The 21,119-nt window shown below is 41.5% G+C and overlaps 1 long non-coding RNA gene across 2 annotated transcripts in view; it reads right to left on the bottom strand.

Annotated features, from left to right (window-relative positions):
* LOC128091276 (uncharacterized) overlaps nucleotides 1-21,119 on the bottom strand; it is a 72,835-nt gene that overhangs the window by 5,222 nt on the left and 46,494 nt on the right. The window lies entirely within an intron of this gene.

The following is a 21,119-nucleotide window of genomic DNA, read 5'->3' as shown; positions in this document are numbered from 1 at the left end:
CTATTTTCCAGCAGCGCGTTCAAATTTAATATTCATTCTTCATTATATTAAAAAAAAAAAAAAGAGGGTAGTGTCATCAGAAATGTAAAGCAACACATAGCTGTGAAAATATTTGACATGAAATTTGGCTTTGGATTAAAATACGAGCACTTTTCTGGGCCCATTCTCCTAATCAGATTTTTGAGGCTTCACCAAGCACTTCCAATGGAGGGAGTTAGACTTGCTCATGAGCCTGCTCATGGCTTCACATTCCTTAAATATTCACATTGGAGAGCAAGGTGATATCTTTCTGCATATGGTTATGCTTATTAAATCTTTTAATAATATTGGAAATCCATAGTGCAAAAGAAGAGTACCTAAATTTGTGTGTGTTAAAGGTGTGCTCCAAATGCATTGCCTTTACAGTTAATGTGCTTATTAATAACAGAGGTTTTTCTACCACTTTGCCGAGCACATCTCTATTTTTCCCCCAAGTATTACTGGCACAGGACTGCATGCACACGAAACTTTTGTTTAATAAACTTGAGTTTAATAATAGTTTAACACAAACTGTGCCAGTAATATTTGAGAATAAACTGAAGTCACATGTGATTAGGCCATTGTCTGGAAACAGTCTAAAAGCTTCTTTGCCATACCTAATATATAATAATTCTCTATTGTTTCATGCTCTGATGGCAGATGAATAATTGTTTGTCAAAATATGTGCCCTTATCTTCTGTGGAGGCCATCAGCGCTGTAATACTGTCTACATGAACACAAACTTTCCACTGGCATGCTGCTGTTTTATTCTCTCAGCATGTGGGCACATAAACATTGACATTTCTAATAGGACAGGAGGTGAAGTATCCCGAGGAAAAAGGGACAAGGAACGCAAGGGATGATCTTGCCTTATGTCTCATTGTGACTTCTCTATTAAGAGGATGACTTTCACACTGATTAATCAAAACCATTGTCAGCTAATAAATGGCAGTAGCATACAGTACGGTTGTGTCAAAATCAGCTATAAATAGGGAAGGTAGATTTTCTTGTTGAAAATTCTGAGCTCGGTCCGAAGTTAAAACATGATTTATCCGTTCTCTACAGTTGTTTTCACATATTTCTACTAAACTACACAAAAAATGTGCCATTTTGTGACCTTTAACTGCTTTTCCTTGGTATTTCCTCTTGTCTCTTGTTGAAAAAGGAGGCTAATATTTTGCAGTCTGTGCTCAGAAGGAAAACTGGCTACTAATTTCTCTTACTCCGCCCTCTAAGTTCTCTTCTTTGTGAAAGAGTGATCCTAATGAGCCTGTACACGGAGAGGATGGGGACAGCAAGAACGAATTAATGAAGGATTTGAAACCACTTTACTCAACCTGACTGAACTCAGAAATGTCACCGTACTACCAATTAAGCAGTAAATTTAGTTTCCAGTATTGCTAAGAAGAGGTTTTTCAACTTATGGGACTTTAGCTATGCCATGACCAGGACATGATACCCACTTTCAGTTTTTTTATGGTGAGTTTCTCATATGTTTTTGCTGAGCAGCTGCCCAGCATTTTCCTAGGAAATAGATTGGACAGCAGTCAGGTCTGGTGAACCCAAATAAATTCTCAGGCGCTCTGGGATCACCTCAAGGACACAGACCTCTGTCCTGGATTTCCTCTAACCCTTGCTAATGCAGTTTTCCACCTGATGACAATATTCATTCAGGACAGAAGTTGCAGTATTCAGAGTATGCAAACCTCTCTGAGTTACCACAGGTGAAATATTTACCTTATAAAACTCTTTTTCCTTGGTGCTTAAAACATATATATATATATATATCACAAAAATTTGGTATATTAAAACTTTTCTTTAGCTTGGTGTCTACCTTATTGTTATCCTCAGCTTGACTGCTCACTTCCTCTGCCAGACAATCCTGAGTAACCTCTTGGTCTGTTCTGTTCTCACAGAAGTCTAAAGGACAAAGGAAAGAAATGTTCACAATATAATCCTTCTTGTGGTTGATTTTTTAATTCTGAACAATTTTCAGGGAAAAAAAAAAAAAAAATCATTTTATGATACAGAAGAAAATACTATTCTATCTACTTTCAGCAGAAAATACTATTTTTGGTATATTTTTGCATATCCCCTACCTCTAAATTTGATTCTGTTGGTCTGCAAGGCTGTATTGCATTTTTTACCCTGAAAACTCATCGGGAAACTTCCAGCCCTTTTACATCACCGTCGTTCAGACGCTCACCACCTCAGTGGGGTCCACTGCCACGGCCACGGGGAGGTTTCATGATGTCTTTCTGGGAAGTGAAAACTGAGTGGAAGTATGCGTCAGAGTCAAATACGTATTTGTATGGGAACTTCAAGTGAGTTCGCCTAGTTTCTCCTTAGTTTTTGTCATGGGATAGTTGTACTGTTTGGTTGAAGGCCTTGGATCCAGCTGAAACTGAGCAGTATGAGGTGTTTTTCCTGAGCAGGCCCTGCGGCTTCTAACATGGTTGAGGTCATGGCCTCATCTTGGCAGGAAACTTATTTTGGCTGTCCCCATTGCTGCTCCTCTTTTCTGGGGAGCTTCTGGGAACTGAAGGTCTTATTCATCTCTGACCTTGCAAGTTGTATATATATATGAACTTGCTAGGGGTTCAACATTTGGGAGGGACACAGGCTATGTGTCAGTTCATATGGAAGTTTAGAGCACCTGAACTTCCCCTGCAAATAAGATTAAACAGCTTTTTTGAGGCCACTTTCCCCAGGTATCTTGTATATTAGTCATCCTACCTGGCATCTGCTAGGTTGAATCTTTGTTAGCAAACACAGCCATGTCAGGGCAAAAGTGCTGCACTGGCATATCCCCATCCATAGTCTTTAGGTGGTAGCACAGTCCTGAGCGTGGCTGCTGCCACGACAGTTATGCAGGCAATTTTTGAGCCTCCTTCAGGGATATGGGCCAAGACTGCTGAGGGCATGGTGGTATGGGCAAGAGCACAGCTTCCTGAAATGGGGTGTGAATATGAGTAACAAAGACACTGACTGAAGGCCCATATACCTGTTAGCTGTGTCTCAGACCAAGTGACTCATTCTGCCATCTCCGTACTGCAAAATCCATTCTGATGCCGTAATCTTAACCATGAGGCACCACTAAAATAAAGTGCTTATTCCATTTGGAGAAGACACACTTCACATTGATGTCAGTTCCCTTCACCCTAAATTTTTTCCCAATTTCTAACGGCACCCCAAGCCCAGGTTCTTCTCTCAAGGTACTCTTTGGACTGAGGGTTTAAATCAAGAGCAAAATTTGTAGCAGCAGTCAATAAAGCAGCTGAGTCCTGTCAGAGGGGCCATTTGTCTTTTCAGAATAACTTTAGTATCACAGTTTAAATAAACTCCCTTGGAGGAATTGGGTCTCCTCCAGCCTCACCATCAACTCGGCAGGAAACAGAAGAGAGCATTTTCTCCCACTCACACACACTCTCTCTCTCTCACACACACATTTTAGTTTCTACAGTACTACTCAGTCCCTGATGGAACTGTTTTCCCATCTTGTTCAGAAGGTCAGAGTTTTCATCCAACAAACAAGAGGGAAGGGGCATAAACACACTCTATTAATCAGTGGTCAAAATAGAGGTGAAATGTCACTTAGCTCCAAACAACACACTGATTCGAGAAATCTTTAGCTCAGGCTTGACTAGGACTTTGTTTTTAAAGCAAGCTGAAGGCACTCTGTTTGGCTATAAAACATACCCTGGTGAGGAAGGCACTGACTAAACAAAATTTATTCATTCTTACTCAGGAATTATCTCTCATTAACACATTGAAGTTGATTCTAGTTCAGACAAACCAACAAACTTGGACAGCAATCTATCCTTCATCTGACATCAAAATTGGGAGTTTTATTTTTTTGCCATTAAGAAGACAAATCTAATCACCCGGTGAAGACCTGTTTTTTTTTGATACAGCTAGTGCCTCTGAAAACTCCCACCAACAGTAATGCAAAAGCTTTAAGTTCGTAGTTGGAATCTTTCTTGCACATATAAATGAAATTTGCTGAAGGGAGTAATGTTTATATTCCCTCGAATGTATGGATTCAGAGGATGTTTCAATAGCAAAGAGATCACATGAGATAGCGAATAAGAACGTACCAAGGGAGACTGGTACACAGAGGAGATACCTAGGAAACAAAACACAGCCTTACTCCTTTTCAGCCTCACAGAAGTACTGTCAACTAAAATAACATTGGACTTCTGTCTGTAGCGTCAATATTAGTTTCTTTCAGTTTTAAATGAAAAAACAAAAACAACAACAAAAAAAGCCAACCACAATGGAAGCCCTGGTTCTGTAAAATTTGCAGCAATAGTAATAATAATAATAATAATAATAATAATAATAATAATGTCTCTGCTTTCTTAGTTTAACAGTAAATGGTTTTGAAACATGGTAAATTGCCTGCTACATAAATTCAAAATGACCAGAACTGTTGTTGTTGAGCAGTCAAATATTCAGTGCCATCTTTGTTATCCTCTGCATGTACTGCTTTGCATTACGGATAGTCTATACAATGCAGAAGTTGTCTCCTGTGCTTATGGGTTGTGCAAGCTGTAGTGGTGACACCTGAAGGGTGGCAAATGGTGGGAAGAAGTACACACATTCATGTTATCTGCTGAACAAGAGTGAGTGACGAAGAGAAAGAATGGAGCTGGCCAAAGACAACCACTTCCATAATTTCTGTGTTAAAGATAACACCAAATGGGCTGTTGATGCATGTTTTTATAGGAGAGAATCTTGTATTTCCAAGATGACTCGGACACAAAGAGAAAAATATTGTGGGAACTGATTATTTTCCATTTTGAATGACTAATAGCAGTTTCTGTGATTTTACTACAGTGCTTTTTTGTGTTTTCCTATCTGGGATTCATGCTTAAGTAGAAGCGTGTTTGCCCCAGCTGCTGTTTGTTGACAGTAACTGTAGCTGGAAGTGGCCCTAATAATGGAGTTTACTGAATAAAAACCCTGAGTGCTTAACAGAGCTACAGGCAGAGACTTGAAGAATACAAAGAGCAATATATTAAATTCTTTGTCTTGGAGATCCTAATTCTTTGTGACTAGCAGAGCACACAGATGTCCATTCTCAAAAGAGGTAGTACAGCCTGGTTCTAAGTGTTATTATTTTTGGCTATATGGAGTTCAGGTAATTAATTGTCAAGTTTTTTTATGGCAATCCAGTGAACAGTCTCTATTTCAATGTCACAACCATCCCTGATGATTAAAAAACAGCTGCCTTGCACTGAAGTAGAGAAGATTTAGAAGAAATCACCTTCTCCTTTCTTAGTGCAGTGAATTGATTCCAATGAATAATAGTGTTTGGTGTTTTTTGTTTTGTTTTGTTTTGTTTTCTGCTGTATTCAGCATTTCCATAGTAAAGGAGGTTGGAGACATCACCACTCCATTTCAAATAGTAACTCTCCCAGGTGGGAGTCACACAAGCAATGTTTTGAATTAGAGATGCTCCCCAGCTACATACACCTCTGTCTGTTTTCACTGGTGCTGCATTTGACTTCTGCAGATAAGGTGAGGGCAAGAAAGATTTCTGCCTTTGGGATCTGAGGTGAATGCCCTGCTCTGAGGTGTGCTAATGCAATTGGATTACTCCCATTAGCCTCAGCAGGTTTTTAAGGCCTCAAGATAGAGGCCACGGATTAAACTCATCTGTGAACTGGCTGACTTTGAGACCATATCTTTCACACATAAGTTTCCAAAATGGACCAATATAGATTTTACCTTGATTTTAATCTTTGTCTTTTGAAAGACTACTTCAGAATCTGAAGTCCTGACCTTGTTTGAGGATTTACTAATGATTTTGTCTCCCTCTATAAAAATTTCTGATTTGGAAATCACATTTAAAAAAATGGGATCCTGAGTAATTTGCTCAGTTGTGATAAGATGAGGCACCTTCAGAGCCACTGTGGATATGATTTGTCTCTCCAACTATTCTTATTTTGTCTGTTCTTCAGCGTAGGTGAGAGTCTTAAAATATTATTAATGAATAGCACCCAGCTATTCATTAAATTTTTAAGGTCTAGATCTGCAAAACCTGGATTAATACAAGATGGTATTTTACAAGGAATAGACTTCTAAAATCAATGGGATTCCATCAAGATGCAAGAAGCTACCTTTCATTTGGTGTTGTAGGCTCAAAAGTATGCTTGAAATACATATAAATATTTTCTTGATCTAATTGAAGGAACACCTTCCTGTCTTCCCTTGTCCCTTAGATAGCTTGCTTTCCATTATTAGCCTGGGGCACTTTCCCCCACAGTGACCGTAACTTGTACTACTCAATAGTGACATTTCAGGAAACATTACATTAAATAGAGAAAAGCAGTAAGGTTGTGCAATTCACTTGATTGAATGCACAAGGATAGGAAGCCAAGCCTACCCCCTTTTCCACAGAGCAGACAAAACTCCCTCTCCATGTAGCATCCCCAGATTCCCAGGCATGTCTGAAACACTTCTTCTGATTTATGTGTAATGAGCCTGTTGGTGATTTCTAAGGAGTGAGCTTCCAAACAGAAGTGCTGATGGGCACTGCACTGTATCATATAAGCTAGACAACACCTAGGCAGACTCTCAAAGGATGCTTTCATTGGGATGAGAAACTATACATGATTGAGTGCTCTCCTGTCCTGTCTTTTCTTGCTTTGCACAGTATTTAACCTTCAGATTTAGACTTTCTTAAGTTTTTCTTTTGAAGACGTTGTCTACAATCAGAGTACAAAAATGTATGAAGCAGAGTGGTAAAGGGACTGGGGAGACTGATTGATGCAGAAGTCTGGTTTTGAAGAGGGGAGGAGGGAGAGAGATTCCTTTAGTTGTGCTTAAAATAAGCAAACTTAAAAACAAGACAGGAAAGTTGAGTGGAAGTTGAGAGGTTGAACGCAAACTCTGCCAAGATTTGAAAAGTTACAAGCTAATGCTGGTACTGCATGTTTTCTTAATGATTGGGGAATTCAATCAGTTTTTTACATCTAACTCCCAGAACAGAGGCAGTGTAGGTTAATAGTATATTAGAAAGTCAATGAAATGATTAAAAAAAATGATTTGATATCAGTTTTTAAGGTATGTCCTTAGTAAATCATTTTTTTTTTCTCAGAGATCTTTCTTAACTGAACTCCAGAAGTTGTCTGGTTAAGTTCTGCCTACTAGCCTCTGATTTTTGTTTCTGAGTGTAAGACAGATTGATGAGGCACTGGAACGGGTTGCTCAGAGAGGTGGCACATGCCCCATCCTTGGAGACACTCACGGTCAGGCTCGATGAGGCTCTGAGTGACCTGACTGAGCAGTAGGTGTCCCCGTTCATTGCAGGGGAGTTGGACTTGATGGCCTTTAAGGGTCCCTTCCAACTGAAATGATTCTGTCATTCTATGATTCTGTGATTTGTTTGTGGCTCTGCTATTTACCTGCATCATGCTCTTGTGTGTACATGTGAGCATAGATTAGCCATCTGATGAACCTGCCTGGATGCATGCTGTTAGAAGCTTGCTCCTGTACAATCTGATTGCCTCAATGGATTTTCATGCTCGTATCAACTTGGATGTTAAAGCAGTTCCCCAAATGTGTGCCTGTCCAAAAGGAAAGAAGAAGCTTCAAGTTAAATAACTGCTAAACCGACTCTTTATACTGAGTAAGTTTTTTGAAAGCAATTGAAGTTTCGTCCAAACCTTCAGTAAGGATTGAAGTAGGGTTTAGCAAATCTAAAATGTAACAAGAAACGAGTCTTCCAATGGGGCTGCTTTTTAACCCTTTCACAAAACAAACCAGCAAAACAAGCAGGATTCTGAAAGAAGGGAGCATCTAAGATGTAAGGAGATAAAAAGTAGCTTTCAGAAATGGCATCCAGAAACAGAGATATTCCTGGAGACCTGCGCTGACACTACAGACATCTCACTGTTGCTTTAACCCAAGTTGCTGTGGGCAATTTGGAGGAAGGTGTTGGATTTACCTTTCTGTCTATTTTGGATCTTTATCTCTGATGCCTGCATGCTTTCTTGGAGTGAACCTTTAGTTGCTGAAGCTGTGACTCACACTTCCACAAAGTCACCAACTTTTCCTGTAGGGTTGGTTTGACGGCAGTGGCTTCAGTGTAGGCCTTGGGGACAGGAAGACTGGCAAAAATATGAGACAGAAAATTCTTTTCTTTTCCCCATAGCCCATCTGAGTGGTCACATAACAGAACCTCAGAGCAGTTATGTACAATTATGGTACTGCTGTTCATAAACACCTGAATATGCTCCAATAAGGCTGAGACTTCTCCAAAACAGGTCAAAGAAGTACACTATGGAGATGCTACCTGATGGCCAGGATTGCTCAGTTCCAGCAGCAGCTGATGTGTAGCCAATGCCCTCTCCTTGCTCCTCCCTCACAGGGACAGGCTGAGAGATCTGGGGCTCTTCAGCTTGGAGAAGAGAAGGCTCAGAAGGGACATTCTAGCAGCCTTCCAGTACCTGAAGGAGGCCTACAGGAAAGCTGGGGAGGGACTTTTTATAAGGGCATATAGAGACAGGACAAGTGGAAATGGCCTTACACTGGAGGAGGGTAGATTTAGACCAGATATTAGGAAGAAATTCTTTACTGCGTGAGTGGTGAGACACTGGAACAGGTTGCCCAGAGAGGTTGTGGATGCCCCATCCCTGGAAGTATGGAAGGCCAGTCTGGATGGGGCTGTGAGCAACCTGGTCTAGAGGGAGGTGTCCCTGCTTACAGCAGGGCAGTTGGAGGTAGGTGATTTTGAAGGTCCCTTCCAACCCAAACCATTCTATGATTCTACGATTCTACACAACAGAGCTCGGAGCAGGCACTGACCCGAACTGTATTTACAGCAATTTCAGCTAACTGTGTGGGGCACTGTATTTTTTGGTGTGGCATACAGTGCTTCTCCAAGCAGCACCAGAACATTTAGCCTGAGATGTCAAAGCAGTTGTATTTTTAACAAGAAGGAATTCATTTTTATTCTAGACTTGGGGGAGCGTTCCATTTTTGTTCTGCTGACGGAGTATCAGAATTGCCTTTTGGTATGCTTTATTCATAAGCTGGTCTGGAGACAATTTTTTTCTTCAAAGTATTTTTTTTTTTAAATGAATTGTTAGTAGTTCACATTAAGTTGTTCCTCCTCCAGGCTATACATCAGTGCCTCACTATGCATCAGTTACTCTCTTAATTTACAAGCTGTGGTAGTCATTGTGTGTTACTGTGTTTTTAATTTATTTATCTGGGAAAGATCCACGCAGATTCAATGCCTTTCCTCCCTCACTTCTTGCTAATCCTTGCTAATCCTGCTTTTTGTACAGATTGCAGTTAGAGTGAGATGCCCAGATTTTCAAGGCACTTGTACTCCAGAGAAAATTTGCCTAGAAGAGTGACTGAAGGAGTCACATGAAACACGATGTTGCAAGATACATTCGTAGTACCTGGGGCAGGAATTACTTCATGCTGACCAATCTGAGTTAACCCTATGATTTTGACTGTTTGATATTATCCATTTAACTTGTCTTGAGTGTGTCTTCCTCCATCTACACTGATCATATGGAGGCATTTTAGCACCTTCTTTAATAACACTCCTCATAGTTTTGCCAACCCAAATCCCATCTCCTGAACCTTCTGCTGGATAATTAATTCTGGCAGAATTTTTTTAAAATTGCTTATTTATTTATTAATTTATTCATTTTGTGTGTGTGTGTTTGGCCAAGAAAAGCAGTATTTCCACATGGAAGGGGAGTGGTCCACACCTAGTCTCCTCATTCTGCTTCCAGGAACACAGCATTCCCTTTGATGTGCACTTACTCTGCACTGCACGAGGCAAAGCTGACCGAGTTCTTGTTTCGTGCTTGGGTAATTTATGCACTGCCTCTGGGAGCACACAAATGACAAGACTTACATGTGTGAACCCTATTTGTGCATGAAATCAAGTGCAAATTCAGAGCAGATGGGTTTTTGACTTGTAAGTGATAGAATTTATGGCCAAGATTAAAAAAAAGGGGGAGGGGGAAAAGAAGGCTGAAGTTAGTTTCCCAAACCAATTCTCAGGTGCCCAGATATAAGGCCTGATTTGCAAAAGTGAGGAACAACACCCCTAAGAGAATAAAAATTCCTCCCTCTCTTTAGCAGTACTTGAGAAGGAGGTGCTTGTTTGCACTCTCCATGGTTGAGTGCTCGCTGGTGTGAGCTCAGTCCTCTTCCCAGCTCCAAAATAATCTTGGACTACATGTGTGTTCGATGGGGGCTTAGCCTAAGCCATTGCATTTCCAAAATCAGAGGAGCAAGCAGGTTGGCAGTGGCTGCCCCAGCCTGGATCAGCTAGTGAATTTTCTCCTTGCCAAGCCCTTGGCTGCTCTTTGCTCTCTGCCAGTGCTGATCATAGAATCACAGAACAATTAGGGCTGTAAAAGACCTCTATGATCATCTAGTCCAACTGTTCACCTACCACCAATAACCCACTAACCCACGTCCCTCAGTGCCACATCTTCACGTTTCTTGAATGTCTCCAGGGATGGTGACTCCACCACCCCCTTGGGCAGTGATGATTGTGTACGATCATTAGCAGCCCTGATGAGAGGTTAACTGTCCTTAACTGATGCAGATCTTAAAAACAGAGACTCTTCAGGGCTCCAGATTTGTCCCGTTTCTGAATTTTTATTTCATGACCACCTTTACAAGTTTGGACACAAATGTGTTATAAGCAGTATGTAGATATGATGTTTTTTTTACCAAAAGCTTTAGAGAACATGGAGAGTTTTGATTTCCTCATTGCTTCCCTTTGCCTTCTGCTTCCTTCCTCTCTTCCATGTGTTCACAACTAGGTCAGATGCTCTGCTGCTGCCTTACTTTGCTAAGCTCTTGTGCCAGAACCTGCAAACAGGGATGCAGCTGGCTGGGACAGCCCTGTGAATCCTATTCCTCCTATCCCTATCCCTATCCCTATCCCTATCCCTATCCCTATCCCTATCCCTATCCCTATCCCTATCCCTATCCCTATCCCTATCCCTATTCCTATCCCTATCCCTATCCCTATCCCTATCCCTATCCCTATTCCTATTCCTCCTATGTAGTTTATATGATTTCCCTCAAGCCTGTGGAAATGCTGCTCTGGGGAGGCAAAACCATGGCATGTTAGGACGTTCATCCACCAAGGGAGACCTGTTCATGATTCTTTATTTTAAAAAAATCCACCATAAAGGCAAAAAAAAAAGATCCACAGGAACAAGGCAGCCCTGCTTTATTTTGAGTATAACCTCAAATTGGTACATAATAAAGTCTTCATAACGGAACGCTGTGTGAACAAATATGTTTGGCAACCCTAAATGCCAGTCTTTACTTTAAGCCCCAACACATCTGTGGTTTTTTTGTTTGTTTGTTTGTCTGATTCTGGTCTATATCAGCAACTCTGAAGATTTTATGCTGTTTTGAAACTGAACCACAGATCTTAAAAGCAGGCAGGCTTCTTTTTGCAGGATGTAAAGTGACTCCCTGTTCGGAGTAAAAACTTACTGAAGTGAGGAGAGGGTTCAGAATTTGCAAGTAGTGTACAAATACCAATGCTTATGTCTCCTCCTCCCATTTTTAAGTCCGATTACCTAAGGCCATTTGAAAATTCCAGCATGAAGGATTCACAGCCATGAAACTGAAACCCAACAGATTACTGGTCAACATGATCCTGTTACTGTTATCTCCAAGATTCCCTCCCTTTATGTGTAACACTGTTTTGTTATATCTTTCATCATACTACAGCAAGAGCTTTGGGCCAAGGCTTACTGTGTCCTACTGTGCAACACTATGGAAGAATTTTTTGCTTTAATAAAAATACAGCAGCCACTCATAGCACTGCAATGAGTATTCTGGAAGGAGACCAGTTGACAGGAAGGACGCCCTTCCCTGAGCTGACATGTGGTTTGTACCTTTCTCCTCAGCACTTGGTTGACTAAGCCTTATAAATGATGTAATTCCCTGCTGTTGCTACTAGGCTGCTTGGCATCCTCATCTCTGGCTGTGTGCACTGCTTGGAAGCAAAGCAAATTCACAGTGAGGTGTGATGGTGCATCATCATATGTGAACATGGAAAGCGCAACCTGCCTACCCTGTGCACGGCTCGGATGCAGCTGTGCATATATTACTCAAGCTTATCTTCTCCCAGTTACTGAGAAAAAAAATCTGCCTTAATCCCAAGACCGCTTGTTATTTGGCTATATTTACTGTGGTGAGAATGTTGTTTGCATTGTGATGACGGTTCAGCTGATGCTTGCCTTCTTAGGCTGGAGAGCACCAAGTCCATAGGAGAAAAATTAGTCACACTTGCTGAACAGCACCTGATTTCAGCTGGTGTGCTAAGCTGGATCAAGGATATTTCAGATGATTGTGAGTGGCTTCTTCCCCCCTTCCCTTTCTACCAGATACCATCATCACCAGCGCTCAGAGATTCAGAAAACATAAGCCAAAATCAGAAGTTGTGTAAAAACATCCTGAAACTCTAGCTTTTCCCTACCGTCCTGCATTTGAGCAACTTTATTGTTAATGTTTGTTTCTGTTCTCTGCAATCTCCAGACATAGAATCATTTTTTGATTTCTTTTATTATAAAGTTGAGATTCTCACCTAGTCAAGTCAAGTGACTACAAGAGCCTGAGCTTTAAGGAAAGCGCCAGACACAAGTGAAGCTTGTGACAAAATTGCATGAACTGCAAGTCCTCCAGAATCTCTGTGACTTAAAAACTGAATGACAAAGGCCTACAACACCTCACATGTATGGAAAAGGGCAATGAAACTGTGAGCCATTTCTGTTCCTTTGTTAGTGACAGAGTCACATTCCAATTTCCAGGATTGTAAAAACATCCTAATAAATTTCCAGTGTTTCCTCAAGCTGAATGAATCTCAGAAATGCTGCTAGCCTTGAAAAGGTTTAGATCAGCGATTCAACAGAGAAGTCAGCTGAATCACTGTGTAACTGGAGACTGGCTGTAAATCACGGCTGCAGACTGGACAGGATGGAGAGCTGCCTAACAGCATCACCCTCAGTGAGTGCCCCTGAGAACAGCAGCAAGGCCTTCATCCCTGCTGGGAAATGAATGACTCCACCAAAGGAATCACTGCATCCTCTCCCTACATGGATGGACTGGTTAGAGTTTGAGTAGGAAACAAGAAATAACTCAAGGGATCTAGCAGATTTGAATTCAGAAGCAAAAGTGCATTATGTCTTTGCCATGCACAGGAAGCAGGAGGTCAGGCTGTCCTGTGGTCAGCAGTGATGGGAAGCTTCCAGTTCTCAGTAAGACTGATGGTTCTCCTGAGCTGCCCGTCAGCAAGTTCCTGTCTGGAAGAGGCTGATCTTCCTTGGGTTGGTGCTGTAAATACATCCTTGCAGCAACCCTTGCAGCTGTTAGGAGCCAGGGTGCTCTGCGACTGTGGCAATAGTCTCAGTGTAATTGGCACAATATATTGGTGTGATGGGAACGTCCAGGAGGTCTGAGTTGGATTACAACATTTCAGACCGATCTTGGAGGCTCCTTGGGAAGGGTTTCCTTTTTATACAGATGGTAAGAAGAAGATGAATGTTTTTTGGCAAGAACATCACGTCTTCTCAGTGCTTCCTTTCAAATGCTCTAATGACACAGGGTGGGCCTGGGGAGAAGCTGTAAGACTGAGTCTTCTGCTGTTTCAGCTAAAGTGGGACAATAGTGGGCTACAAAGTTCCTGTGAGTGATGGGAATGGGTGGAGGAAGTCCTGGCTGGATGAGAGGCCGCCCTTTCCTCCTAGGCCTAAGCACCATGAGGCAGGAAGCAATGTCAGTAGTCTTTTGCGTTCCTGAGATACCTGAGTGGCCCAAGTCAAGGCAGGGAGAACCGAAGAGATCTAGGCTCAGAAGAGGGAGACCACAAGTAGGGAAGCCAAGTGAAAAGAGGGGCAAGGAGTGGGAAGCAGTTCTGCAGGATAGGTATGAGGCAAAGAATAGATTCTTGCCCAAGCCAAGGTTCTCTGGTTATAGGGAAGGGAGGACAAGATGGGGGGGGAGGTCTGTGAGACTGCTGTGGAAATAAAGTCAGCAAAGACTGCACTAAGCTAGAGGGGCTTTTGAATATCCAAGATAAAAAGGATGTCTGAGTATTTCGTGGGCTGGATGTATGTATTTCCATGAATCCTGCCCACTTTGTTCACCCATCTCCTGTGCGCTCCCCACTAGGTGCCAGTATAGGAGCACAGCACTGCACGAGCACACTGAGAAGGTGGAAAACCAGCGGTGTTGTTGCGGTTTTGCAAACATGCATACAAATATTTATATATTATATAAATTACATCATATATATACCTACACTGTGTTCTTTGTTTACTCTGAGTATGCAATATGCACAGATCACCAATAGCAACTCTAGGCATATCTCCATGGGCAATACTGCTATTGAAAGGTTCTGTATGGCGCAGCAGGCTGCCATAGCCTTTGGGTGCTCCTCAGTGCACCTGGGCTCTGCAAGCCTCAAACAGCCAAAGAAAATGATTTCATGTCATACTGTGGCTTTTATCATAAAACAATGAGATTTGGAGTCTTTTTATTTTAATCCATATAGCAGCAAGTATAGATACTCCTACTGAGAATAAAGAATTCTAAAAATTGCTCCCACACTTCAGTGTGTATGTATTCACAGTGCAAAGCAGGATATTGCTCTGGGTGGAAGGCGCCTGGTAGGTACTTGAAAGAACCTCCAAACTGAGCCACAGGGCACAAAAAGCCCAAACATTTCAGCAACTTTTCAAGTCCCTTCAGGAGAAAGCTATCACTGCACACCCTGCACACCCGCTCTGCACGTCCTCTGCACTGCAGACTTAGACATAAAATTGAGGGAATGAACAGTGAACAAAGTAATAAAGAAGACAATACTGTGTCACCAACCACCACGGGAGTGAGCAGCTTCACAAAGCTCTGGTGCCTGTCAAGTCTTAAATCCTTCTGAAAAGAGGTTAAGTCTCTGGTTTCCCTGCTACCCCTGCCAAAATAGAATGTGCTCAACTGAAGAAAACAAATACTTCAAAATAACGACAAATCAATAGTACCCTTGTTATTCAGTAGCAGGTATACAAATCTAATCTGACAGATTGTATTGAAAGTGTAAACAGAATGCTCGCAAACATGTATTAGTAATGTCAAGATGAAATGTTAGCTTAAATCTTATCAATTTAGTTTATAGAACAAGGAGGAATAATCAAAGTATAGTTTACCTGCAAACCCCCCTGCTTTAGAAAGAGCTCTTCTTAATACAGTGTGAAAGTGTCTAAAAACTTTTGGATATCAGGTGCCTGCCTTCATTACCACAAAGCTTTTAGTATTGCCTCAACCTGTCAGCCTCCCTCGTCAAGAAGAAATATGAATGGCAAACCGATCTGCGTGGAGACATTTAAAGGAGTCTTTCATTCTTGGCATGATTTTGTTATTCCCATGGGCAGAGGACAAAGAAATATACAGCTACGGAACAATTTCACATAAAAAAATACATCCCTTTTGTCCAAAAGCCTTGAGACGTGTCATACTGTTATGGAGCACATACAGGAACTGCCTGTGCCCTTTTGTACAGAGATGGCCTTTAGGCTCCGTGCAGTCTGCAGCCATGGGCCCCACTCATTGAGAGAATTATGAATTTAAAGAGATGCTCAGCTTTCATTTTTCAGCTTTCATTTTTCAGATATGGGTATTTCTAGCCCTATTCCTCAGCAAATGGAAATATTGTTGGGAAGACACTGTTTTTCTTTTCCAGGAGTTCTAAAAACAGGAGTGAAATGTAGTCCCCAGTAGTTGCTATACGGGCAAAGAAGAATGTGATGACAGGGGGATGGAGAGAGGTTTTGCCCTGGTAGATGTGATTTGCCCTCTGGCAGCCCAGCAGGCCTCCAGCAGTGGTCATTAGAAGCTGCTTTGGGGGAAAGTACGAAATGAACACATTTTTACTGCTCCACTCTTGAAACTGGGGAAATAGCATACAGGACTGCAAATATGAGAAGAGGAATCCATCCTATTATTTTTGGAGCAACATTCTTTCTGAAATGTGTAAGTCATCAGAACAGAATGAATCCAGTGACTCAAGTGCAAGTGAGAGGAGTATTTTCAGCAAAGAAAAGAAATGACTCATCAGGACATTTGGATTAAGGAGAATCATAAAGAGGGATTGGCCCTTAAGTTTGAGAGGACAACTGAGTGTAAGCTGCGTTCTGCATCCACTTTTGGTAGCTGCTCATGGCTGAGGCTGGGTTCTCACCTGGGAAGAGGTTGCATAGTGTGGTGTGCCAGTGGTGAGAAAAACAAAGAGAGAGGAATGTGTCAATTCCATTTGCAGGTGGTCTTCTGGTCGTGTTGGTGAGGGAGCAGAGCTCTCCTGGGTCTGTGCTGTGTGGGAAATATGCAAGTAGCTGTGCCACCCCTTGGCCCTCTGCAGGAAAGGTCTTCTCCTGTGGCTCCCAGTGAGAGGTAGCCTGGGCCCACTGATGTCCTGCTGAGCCTAGAGCTAGCTATGGCACAGCTTCAGAGAGCCCCAGCTTATCTGCTGAGCTCTTAGCAACAAAAGCAGGACTCGCACAGGGGAGATGCAGAGGACAGCAATGCACATCACTTTACTGTGGGCACTTTGTTTGGGCAGCTGAATTAGAAGGATTTTTGACCCTGATTACTGAGGGCTTTTCTCCCAAGGCTCCCTGCCTCATGATCTTGGGATATAAGTAATACGTTCTGAATGACACACCTTCTCTCAAGCACTGGGGAACCACGAGGAGTGTCATCAACGCAGTTACCTCTTCTGCCTAATCTCCACCAAAATGGGCTCATCGGGTGTACTTGCCGTTCTATAAGGAAGATAGGAAAGTTGCTGAACTTACTGTAGCCAAGCTTATCTGATTTGGAGACTATTTCAGGTTAGTAAATTGTTACTTTTTCTTGTAGAAATTGTTCCCTATTGGAGGCCTGCTTTGAAAGGTGCCTAAGCTCAATGCTAATACATGGAGACGCCGAAGTTAGGTATGAATGTTAATGCTACTGTGTCTGCTGCTGTTTCTGACAGAGAGCATTGACTTTGACGCTTTTTCCATCTCCTTGAATGTTTCTTGCCCTCCTCGGGATCCTGCGGGAAAAAATGCTCTACTCTTAGTGGCTGACTCAGTTCTGCACTCCTGCAGCAGGCCAGGCACAAGGACTCCTTCTAATTCTGTCTTGGGAAACCACGTTACCCTTTGAATATGCGGGCATACATGAGTGTGAACACTCTGCCCTGGAATTTTCATAGGACAGAAAATGAGCTAAATCAATTAGAGCAACACAAACACAATTGGTTTTGCATGAATCTATTTGCAAGATAAGAATTATCTTCACTTCTTCCCTGTGAACAATAACTGACAGCATTATAACTCTCCTCAAATGCTTTTTGATAGGTTAATGGGCCCATCTTGAGAGCATGTAATTGCAGCAGTTTTGGTTCAAGGGCTGATGTGATGGATTACGTCCCTCTTGATGCTTGGAGTTGGGATACAATACAGGGAGACTGCCTGGACCCTCTGGTGCCAGAGGGCTTAACACGGTATTGACAGGGCTGTGCATATTAACTCCAGATCAACCTTCTGAATGAACACAGGCACATCTGAACTTACAAGGCTGAAAATCAGCTTCCACAGTCTTAAAGGAGTTATTTTTAGTAAAGATTGTTGATTAAAAAAGAAAGAAAGAAAGAAAAAATCTCATACCCGTACATGCTGCTGAGATATGAGCTGAAGGAAACTCTCCTGTCAGATCTGTTTCATATATGTTACAAGAACATCAAAACACAAAAGTTCAGCAGGGCATTATTTTCTTTTTTTTTCCCTTTCTTTCTTTCTTTCTTTCTTTCTTTCTTTCTTTCTTTCTTTCTTTCTTTCTTTCTTTCTTTCTTTCTTTGTTTCTCTCTTTCTTTCTTTCTTTCTTTCTCTCTTTCTCTCTTTCTCTCTTTCTTTCTTTCTTTCTTTCTTTCTTTCTTTCTTTCTTTCTTTCTTTCTTTCTTTCTTTCTTTCTTTCTTTCTTTCTTTCTTTCTTTCTTTCTTTCTTTCTTTCTTTCTTTCTTTCTTTCTTTCTTTCTTTCTTTCTTTCTTTCTTTCTTTCTTTCTTTCTTTCTTTTTTTTTTTTTCCCTTTTAAATATATTTTATCTGAGAAAAATTCTGGAGGGTGCCAAGTCCAAACGAATCTGGAGGTATCCCTTAACATTGAGTAATAGCTGCTGATTAGTTTGGCAGAAGCAGTTTCCCAAAGCTCTGCAAACGAAAGTTAACACGCTTTGAGGCAGCCTTGGAAAAATGCAGCAGGGCTTCTTGTTTAGAGGTCTGTGTGTTGGGCAGCACTGTGCTCCCAGGCTCATCCCGTGCTTGGCTGGATAACGCTGCACTCGCTGACTCTTCCCTTTGGAATGAGCGAGGCTCTTCCCACAGCCAGGTACGAAGCAACGCGAGGTGGGGCAGACACTGCTTTCACTGGTTTCCAAAGAAACTCACACTTTTTTTTTCCCCCTTGGCTGTAAAATGCAATTTCAAAATGCACAGTGAAAAGCAAATGAAAACACGTAGATGAGAAATTGTCTATCATCTTGAAAGCCTGCTTGTCATTGCATAGTGAAGATATTCCTGATAGAACCAAATTCATAGAATGGTAGAATCATGGGACCATAGAATGGATTGCGGAACTTTAAAAACCATCCAGTTCCAACCCCACTGCGGTAAGCACAGTTGCTATCTACTACATCAGGTTGCCCAAAACCCCATCCTGGGCCCTTCCTCCTTGAAAGAAGTCTTGATTTCGGTAGCACTAAGTATTTTGTAGACAAAAGTGTCTTTTTAAAGATTTTTCTTTTCTCAAGAGTCTAACTTGAGACTTCCTTAGCTGAGAGAAACAGGTTCAAGATCTCAAGAAATCTGGTATAGGCAAGGTTTTTGAATGGAGGCCTCTCACCTTCTGGTTTAGTTCCCGTGACTCTTGGCAGTTTTGGAGTGCCTTTCTCTCGGCACATCTCAAGGCCTTACTTGTACTCCAAAACAGAAGCCCAAATTTCAGAACTTCAGAATTGTTTGTGAAATTACATCAGGGATTTCCATTGAATTGTAGCATGTTATCACTTAACAGTATTGAGATGGAAAATGTTCCTCGCCTTGCAGTAGACTAGCCCAAATGATGATGCTATTCATGATTCAGGAGTTTATTGATACAAAATGCACCAAAATATTTTGGGAACAAAAAAAGAAAGGTCAGTTTCAGGAAAGGAAAGGCACTGGGGCCAGTTATTTCATGGCTACAAAAACAGAGTTGTTAACAATTCCCCTGAAAATCATTTGTCAGATGCTGTGAATTAGTTTTATAGTACAAATATAAAAATACAATTCCCTTCCCAACCCAGTTTCCTTTGATGTGGATTGTTTTCCCTAGTGGGACTTTCCATCTTACAAAATCTTGGAGTACTCATACTGGTGGGAGGCATGTGCCTTTTTGGTCTATAATATTTCTGTGAATAGTCAAAAGTAGGCAATTCTAAAAATGTTTATAAAAAGATTTGTTTCAGTTCTTCGTGGTCTGTTTCCATTCAGACCTCGTAACATTAACACAGGTGATTCATTTGTCTCTAACCTGTTCTGCTGCTGCTAGTGATCTCTTGTACTGACACTGGAAATGATCGTCTGCCATGGAGAGCACTGATCTTATCCAAATGCAATAAGATAGTCTTTTCTGCTGTTTGGTTTGACAAAACACAATATTCCTTCTTACCCATAGCCAGCAATAGATAACAATGACTCTTATATGGCTTAATGATTCACATCTGCAAGATAGGTAAGGGTGGTGTTTGATGTTTTAAAACAAAACCCTCCTTAGCATGTCCCTGGATGACTCTGTACTTTGTGGGGTTGGAGATGTGAGACTATTCTTATGTCTGAAGAAGCACTGCATGGTATACATCTAATTAAAAATCATCTTTTTGATTGATAGTTTTCCACATCAAGATGTGAAGAATCTGCTTCTAATTCTTGCTTTACCACTCTCTATGTCATCTTCCCCCTTCAGGATTTTGCAGTAGCTATACTTCATATCTTATTTTGAACAAAAAACCTGAAGTTGTTACTTGAAATCTTGGCTGATGGTACATTTGCTTCTGTTTTGCAGAGTTGTGAGATTAGAATGGATTATCAATACTCTCTTGCTGACAGATGCTGTCTGATTTGAGAGATCTCTAATGACTGAGACCCTAAAGACTCTCCCAGCAGTCTACTCTTGCTGTCAATATCCTAACCCATGTCTGTTTTGAATCTTCTTGGTGGCAGCTTGAGCCCATTGCTTCTCCTGTCTTTTCTGGACATAGCTAGTACAGCTGTCCCTTTCTCTTTGCAGCTTCTTTATATGTATGTGTTTGAAGATTATTGTCATTTCTCCTCTTCTCCCCAGTGTTCTTTTTATTTTTCCCTTGATTCATGCAGCTTTCCTTTGCTGATCATGTTTTCAGGATCTCTGGCCATTCTTGTTCCCACACTCTCCAGAGTTGTTCCCCATTTTTCTTTAGGTGTAACCCAAAAAACTCAGCACTCTGCTCATGACAAGACCTCCTTATGTCTTTTAAGCTGTAATTCTCTCTATATATCACAGAGAAATGCTTGGAATATTTTTGATTGGCCTGCCTTTTAGTCTCCAAGTTTTGTTTGGTGACCAAGGTAATGACTTTTTAAACATATGTAGCATTTATTTCCTAGCTGTGTTTTACTAAATACCTTGCATCCAGTTTCAGTTTGGGTAACCATATGCTGACAGAGCATGCTTGCTAGCTCTTTGATTCTGTATCTGCAGCAACCAGGAGTGATAAAGGGCCATTGCTCTGGAGATTTTAGTATTTGTTGAGTTAAACATTGCAGAGCAGTCTAGCATCCCCGCCCTTGTCATGAATGAATCTGGAAGGAATGAGTTTGAAGTCTTGCTCTGGTTGACCATAAACCTTTATTATATGTGGGATGTTCCTCGTGGAGAAAGGGAGGCAGTTGCCTCCCAGATGAAACAAGCAGAATTCATCAGCTTACTCACTGCCCCATGGAGCGGTGTGCAATGGGAGTAATTCAGGGTGCCTGGCACCTGC

Source organism: Tympanuchus pallidicinctus, unplaced genomic scaffold (assembly GCF_026119805.1).
Source record: "Tympanuchus pallidicinctus isolate F22 unplaced genomic scaffold, pur_lepc_1.0 scaffold5, whole genome shotgun sequence".
Classification (NCBI taxonomy): domain Eukaryota; kingdom Metazoa; phylum Chordata; class Aves; order Galliformes; family Phasianidae; genus Tympanuchus; species Tympanuchus pallidicinctus.
The sequence above is the reverse complement of the archived record's forward strand: the minus strand, read 5'-3'. Positions and strand labels throughout refer to the sequence as shown.